At 45.9% G+C, this 7738-nt stretch overlaps 1 long non-coding RNA gene across 1 annotated transcript; it reads right to left on the reverse strand.

Moving 5' to 3' along the window:
• Positions 1–6457: 6457 nt before the first annotated feature.
• Positions 6458–7273, reverse strand: LOC311589087. The gene is made up of 2 exons (XR_014776415.1): positions 7037–7273; positions 6458–6990 (listed from the first exon to the last, which is right to left on the reverse strand). It is a non-coding gene; the product is annotated as an uncharacterized lncRNA (long non-coding RNA).
• Positions 7274–7738: the final 465 nt, after the last annotated feature.

The raw sequence follows: 7738 nt of genomic DNA on the forward strand, positions 1-7738 counted from the left end.
AAACAAACAAACAAATAACAACAACAACAAAAGCAAAAACCACTACAAGCAGTCATTTGTTTTGGAATATAATTTACAGGGGAAAGAAATGTGTGGGTTCACATACAGGCTCAAACATAAACAGGAGACCAACGAGACCAAAAGACAGAGCAGCCGATGCCTGTTCTTATCGTTCAGGGTACTATTTATGTGAAATGGTTTGGGGTCCTTCCTAGTCCCCTCTAGCATGACCTAGAAACCTAGAAGTGACTGACTTAAGGTGACATCAGGAAGCAGTCCATTTCTGGAAAAGGAAAGAAATGGGTGCTGGGAGTGAGATAGGTAGGAAGGAAAGAAGGAAGAAGGGGGTCAAAAACCAATCTCAGCACGTCAGTGGCGGTGATCATAGCTAGAGATTGTGACTGATCACTCAGCTGAGGATTATTTATTTATTTATTTATTTATTTATTTATTTATTTATTTATTGGTTTTTTGAGGCAGGGTTTCTCTGTGTAGCCTTGGCTGTCCTGGACTCAATTTGTAGACCAGGCTGGCCTCGAACTCACAGCGATCCGCCTACCTCTGCCTCCCAAGTGCTGGGATGAAAGGCGTGCGCCACCACCGCCTGGCTGAGGATTAATTTTTAACACCTGCGCGCGCGCCCGTAACACACACACACACACACACACACACACACACACACACACACACACACACACACACCATGAAACAAGAAAAGCTCCAACGAGTGCAGTTACAAAGACAGAATTGGTTGTTTTGTTATTTATCTTTAAAGATGTGTGTGTGTTCGCATGCACGCTGGGGTGTATATAAGTCTTAGAAGAATCACATATCTACACTTTAACAAACCATTTCTAGTTTAGATCCTCGACGTCCCCATCTACCCATGGAACACGCCAGATTTCCATTGAGCCCTATCTCGCTCTCTTAAAAATGAGACCACGGGAGCAACACCAGACCTCCCTCTCTGCTGGGGCCTTTCAGTTTGTTTTTCTCTCTTTCTGTTTTAGATTGATTTCTGGATTAAGTGTGGAGTGTTCTGCTTGCCTCTCAGGACCTTCGGAAGAGCAGCCAGTGCTTTTAACCCCTCCTGAGGCATTTTCTACTTTTATTTCGTTTCATTTTATTTCTTTTTGTGGTTTTTCGAGACAGGGTTTCTCTGTGTAACAGCTCTGATTGCCCTGGAGCTCACGCCTGCCTCTGCCTCCCAAGTTCTGAGACAACAGGCATGCATGCGCCACCACCGCCCGGCTCCATTTCATTTTGCGTAATGCTCTCTTTGGTTTAAATGCTGAGGTGCTGTCACACCGAAAAGAGTGTAATTTATGAGAACAACACACCATCATCCGGGCGGGCGCTGTGGTGCTCGCTGGATGATACCGTCGCTAGGGCGATATTGGCCCCGCCCCTCCAGTACTGGCACCCGCCATGGCAGAGGTGGGCGCGGCTCTCCCTCTCCACCGGGCCGGTGTGACAGCTAAGTTTTGGTGTTTTGTTTTGTTTTGTTTTGTTTCTGTCTCCCACTACCACCACCCCCACACCCTCCGCCCCGAGACAGGGTTTCTCTGTGTAGCGTTGGCTGTCCAGTCCTGGGCTCCCTTTGTAGACCAGGCTGGCCTTAAACTCACAGCGATCTGCCTGCCTCTGCCTCCCGAGGGCTGGGATGAAAGGCGTGCACCACCACGCCATGCCTGGCTTTGTTTTTGGTTTTGTTTTCCTTTGCCTTTAATCCCAGCACTTGGGAGACAAAGGCGAGAGAATCACTTGCACTTGCAAGTCCAGGACAGGCAAGGCTACATGAGAAACCTTGTCTGGAAACAAACAAGCAAGCAAGCAAGCAAGCAAGCAAGCAAAAAACTACAATTTCTTTAACCCAAGAAAAGTTCTAGTTCCAAACTAGGTCAGTATACACAGCGATTTTCAAGACAGACAGGAATACATAGAGAGACTCTGTCTCCAAAATAATTTAAACACTGTGTAAGTAGATAAGTAAGTAAGTAAATACATCGATGATAGATAGATAGATAGATAGATAGATAGATAGATAGGATTAAAGGCGTGTGCCACCATGCCTGGCTAAATATTTAATTCTTTACTCAACTATTTAAAAAGGATAAACTAGTCCTTTATTTAGTGTATTCTCCGTACTATACTAATACATAAATACATAGATGTTAGCTACATACATACACACATAGATAGATAGATAGATAGATAGATAGATAGATAGATAGATAGATAGATAATAGACACAGAGACAGACAAATGGAGACCAATCCTCATAGTTCCCTCATTTGATCACAGCAGAATCAGGCAGGCTGGTCTAGGTAGTGCCAGCTACCTTCTAATGTTTATTAGTCATCAGTCAGTACTGAATCTATTTATTAGCAATGCAGCAGTGACAAACAAACAAACAAATAAATAAATGCATGAGCATAACTCATGTGTGATAAAACAGGGGCTACACAAGCACGAAAGAAAGAAAGAAAGAAAGAAAGAAAGAAAGAAAGAAAGAAAGAAAGAAAGAAAGAATTAAGTATCTTAGCAACAGATATCAATAGGGATTTATAGATGTCAGATGGGAGACAGAGAGAGAGGCAGATACGCTGTGAATAGTGAACTGGTTAAGGACACTGACTGCTCCTCCTGAGTTCAATGCCTAGCAACAATATGAATGGTGGCTCACAACCATCTGTAATATCTATAATGTGATCTGATGCCTTCTTCTGGCCTGCCGGTGTATGTACATGCAGGCAGAGCACTGTATACATAATAGTCAATAAATCTTCAAAAAGAAAAAAAATAACCAAAAAACAAAAATAGACACAATACAGGCTACATAAAGAGAATAACACCATCTGTTAAAATAAAACACAGCAAAACCCAGCTGGGCATGGTGGTGGCACACACCTTTAATTCCAGCACTCACTGCTGAGGCAGGGGCAGGCAGATCACTGTGAGTTTGAGGCCAAACTGATCAACAAAGTGATTCCAGTACTACTACTCCTCAGAGAAATCCTGTCTGAGGAGGGGAAGGGGGAGGGGGAACCAAAATCCAAATGAGCATTTCCCTGTGACACCTGAAAACGGCTGACTTTCCACACCAGCCACGGAGGCCTCTTCACCTCCAAGGAGAAACTAAGGTTTCACTGGAAAGTAGTTAAGAGATAAGGAGTTCAGTCAAAGGCTGAGGGAGGGGTGATGACCTTGATCTAACTTCAGGTTCTTTTTCACTCAACCCAGCCAGACAGCAAGATAAAACATTGAATTCAAGCAACCCGTCTGGGGCGGCCCACGGCTCTCATCCCGGCACTTGGGGGCCAGAGGCTGGTGGGTCGCTCCGAATCGGAGGCGAGCCTGGCATACACAGAGAGGGTTCTGAGAAAGCCACGGCATATTAGGTATGGCCCCTGCGTGCCTGCACCAAATCTGACTCTAAACGTGAAGCCCTTCACTTCACAGAAAAGACAAACCAAAGCAAAATGGCAGACTGGTCTGCAGAGCAAGCTGCGCGACAGCCAGGGCTGTTGCATCGAAACGCTACCCCTGAAAACAAGCAAACACCTACACACAAAATTGCAGCAGCCCTTGGGAGGTGAGGGCAAGTGAGCCTCTGAGTCTGTGTCCAGTTTGGTCTCCCGAGTGTCTTCCAGGACAGCCACGACTACACAGAGGGACCCTTGACTTTACAGAAAACAAAACAGAAATCCAACACTTAGCCGGGCTTGGTGGCGCCCGCCCGCCATTCATCCCAGCGCTTGGAAGGCAGAGGCGGGCAGATCAGTGTGAGTTCGAGGCTAGCCTGGCCCACAAAGTAAGTCCAGGACAGCCAAGGCTACATAGAGAAACCCTGTCTTAACTTCCGTCGGAAGAAGAAGAAGAGGAGGAGGAGGAGGAGGAGGAGGAGGAGGAGGAGGAGGAGGAGGAGGAGGAAGAGGAGGAGGAAGAGGAGGAGAAGAAGAAGAAGAAGAAGAAGAAGAAGAAGAAGAAGAAGAAGAAGAAGAAGAAGAAGAAGAAGAAGAAGAAGAAGCAGCAGCAGCAGCAGCAGCACCTTGTTGGGGAGCTTGGTTGTTACCAACCAGCTGAAAAACCTCCTTGAAAAAATTCCAAGAGGAGATATAAATGTAAACAGAGAACCGCTCAAGGGCTCCAGGTGCCAGCAGAAGAAATCCTGCTGACAGCACTGGGATAGTCGTTCCTGGGAACTAATAAACAGAAGGTTTCATTCATTCATTCATTCATTCATCTCGTCTGGGTTAGTCTGGTGGTTCATACTAAAAATATAATTGTTAATAAAATTTAGCTGAGCCAGGCATGGTGGCTCACACCGGTTTCAAAAAACAAAAACGAAAAAGAAAAAAGAAATAAAAATGAAAATTGAGCCCTCTCTCTCTCTCTCTCTGTCTCTCTCTCTCTCTCTCTCTCTCTCTCTCTCTCCCTTCCCCCCACTCTGTACACACACACACACACACACACACACACACACACACACACACTTGGATGAAACATGAAAAGCTCCAATGAATGCAGTTACAAAGACAGGATGAATTGTTTTGTGTTAATTATTTTTAAAGGTGTGTGTGTAATCCTAAAAGAATCACGAATTTAACCAACCATTTCTAGTTTAAATCTCCAAAGTGCCCATCTACTCATTAACAATTTTTATCAAATCACATCAAGGAAGCTGAGGGGAAAAAAAGTAGCAGTAAGAAATCAATCCCCAGCTGGGCATGGTGGCGCACGCCTTTCATCCCAGCGCTCGGGAGGCAGAGGCAGGCGGATCGCTGTGAGTTCGAGGCCAGCCTAGTCTACAAAGTGAGTCCAGGATGGCCAAGGCTACACAGAGAAACCCTGTCTCTAAAAAGCCAAAAATAAAAAAATAAAAAGAAATCAATCCCCTAGAAGTCCAGCTTCCATGACAGAATCATGTCAGCTAGTGGTAGTCAAGGCACTGCTTTTGCTTGTAAGCCTCAAAAAGTCTGTAGCTCGGCTGTTAAGAGTGTACCTCTTCCTAAACCTCAAACTTGCTAAGCCAAATTCTTTGTAAGGGCAGTCATCATTGCTAACAATCTACATCTCTAAGTTCTTTTGTTTGGTTGGTTGGTTTGGTTTTTCGAGACAGGTTTTCTCTTTGTATCCTTGGCTGTCCCGGGCTTGCTTTGTAGGCGATCCGCCTGCCTCTGCCTCCCGAGTCCTGGGGTTAAAGGCGTGTGCCCCCATGCCCGGCTACATCTCTGAGTTTTATTCCTTTGTTTATTTGTTTGTTCCTTTTTTTTTTTTTTTTTTTTTTTTTTTGGTTTTTTGGTTTTTTATCTTGGTTTTCCGACACAAGGCTTCTCTGTGTATCCTTTGCTCTCCTGGACCTGCTTTAGAAACAAGCGTGTGCCACCACGCCGGAATCTCTAAATTCTTTCCAAGGGTGGTGGTCAAATCATGAATGTGCTCTGGCAGCAACACCTGAAAAAGATCAAGCACTCACTATTTCTTGTTGTACGTGCCAACGCTACTGCCCCCTTCGAGTTTTCGTACAAGTCATAGATCAAGAGGGGGTGTGAAGACCACAAGGGCAACGAGCAGAGCAAGGAATGCTGCAAAACAGCAGAAATAAACTCCTCAGGACAGGCATCCCTCCAGGCTCTGCAGATCAGAGACACACCCTTTGTTGCTGTGCTAGCTAGTGGGGTGGGGCTGCAGGGGCCTCAACCAAGAGACAATTCTCCTCTTCTCCCCCTCCCCCACCCCCGCCCGCCCCGCACAGGGTTTCTCTGTGTAAAATCCTTGGCAGACCTCAAATTCACAGAGAGCCCACCTCCCCACCCCCGCCAATAAAAACCTATTCACCCACCTGCCTCTGCCTCCCAGAGTGCTGGGATTATAGGCATGCGCAGCTGTAGTAAGGGACAATTCTTTTTTTTTTTTTTTTTGAGAGACGGTCTCTCTGTGTAGCCTTGGCTGATTTTTTTTTCCCTTTGTTTGATTGTTTGTTTTAATTGTGAGCCGAGTGATCTCACAGATAAAAGTTTTCCAAAGTAGGGAAATTCAGGGCAGTATTGGCAGAGTCAAGCAGAACTCTGAGGCCAACCTGGTCTACAAAGTGGGGTTGGGGTGGGCGATTCAATTACAGTTTGAAAGGACGATATTGCAATAAAGAATTGGCCGGGCAGTGGTGGCGCACGCCTTTCAGCCCAGCACTCGGGAGGCAGAGGCAGGCGGATCGCTGTGAGTTCGAGGCCAGCCTGGTCTACAAAGCGAGTCCAGGGCAGCCAAGGCTACACAGAAGAGACCCTGTCTCAAAAAAAAAAAAAAAAAAAAAAAAAAAAAAAAAAAAAATCCAAAATCCAAAAATAAAACAACCAACCAACCAACCAACCAAATAAATAAATAAATAAATGGGAAAAAAATGGAACCAAAAGCCAGGAAAAGGAAAGTATTTTCTCCGTACGTAAGCAATTCTAAGTTGTTTCTTTTCTTTTTCTTTCTTTCTTTCTTTCTTTCTTTCTTTCTTTCTTTCTTTTTTTTTTTTTTTTTTTTTTTTTTTTTTTTTTTTTTTTTTTTTTTTTTTTTGGAGACAGGGTCTCTTCTGTGTAGCCTTGGCTGCCCTGGACTCGCTTTGTAGACCAGGCTGGCCTCGAACTCACAGCGATCCGCCTGCCTCTGCCTCCCGAGTGCTGGGATGAAAGGCGTGCGCCACCACTGCCCGGCCAATTCTAAGTTGTTATACCATTCCTTCTGCATACTTTGGGTTTAACTTTGTGTTCCTAAGGAAAGTGTCCGTATTCAAAGAATATCCAAATGGCTCTTATGTGTGGTGCCTGATTTTCAAACTTTTCAAAAAGGAGGGCCTGCCTGCCTGCCTGCCTGCCTGCCTGCCTGCCTGCCTGCCTGCCTGCCTGCCTTGAATTCCCAGCACTCCGGAGGTAGAGGCAGACAGATCACTGTGAGTTCGAGGCCGGCCAGCCAGCCAGCCAGCCAGCCAGCCACCCAGCCAGCCTGCCTGCCTGTCTGCCTGTCTGTCTCAAACCAAACCAAAGGAAACCAAGTAGCAGGGCCTGCCATGCATCTGGGCCATAGGAGGACAATGAAGTCTCACTAGGTTGTATATAGACCATAATGAGTTTGGGGATAGGAAACTATGATCGGAAGGCATGGTAGGAAATAAAAATTCAATTAAATTGAGAGCCCTGCCCCTCCGCCAACCTAATCGAACAAACAGTCAGTCAGTCTTGAAACCCTCAGGTAGCGAGTGTCTAGGCCAATGTACGCTTTCATCCATCAGGAGTGTGCTTGGTTAAAAGAAACTGAAAGAAGAAAAAGAAAAACAAAGATGGGCGGGGGCTGGAGAGAGACGGCTCAGTGGTTAAGCGCACTGTCTGCTCAATTCCCAGCTCCCACCTGTCTGTCTTTAACTCCAGGTCTAAGGTTATCTGACACTTTCATGCCTGCCTTGTTCTCAGAAGTCGGAAGCAATTCTGGAGGTGCATCACAGTACAGGATCACCTCCAAGAAAGCCCACATGGCTAATGAGCTCCTTGAACAGGATGGTCCTCGGCATGCCTGGCAGTTGCGCGCAGCCGAGCCAAAGAGTTTCTCATTCATGAAAGAAAATAAAATACAAAGACCAAACCCTGTTGAGAACAGGTCTCTCTCAACACCAGGAGGACTTAACCTACCTTGGTCTCCACTGGTAAAGATCCCCCCCACCCCACCCCACCCCACCCCCCTGCACTCAAAATGTGAG

The sequence above is a fragment of the Acomys minous genome, assembly GCF_964271855.1.
Source record: "Acomys minous genome assembly, chromosome: 18".
Classification (NCBI taxonomy): domain Eukaryota; kingdom Metazoa; phylum Chordata; class Mammalia; order Rodentia; family Muridae; genus Acomys; species Acomys minous.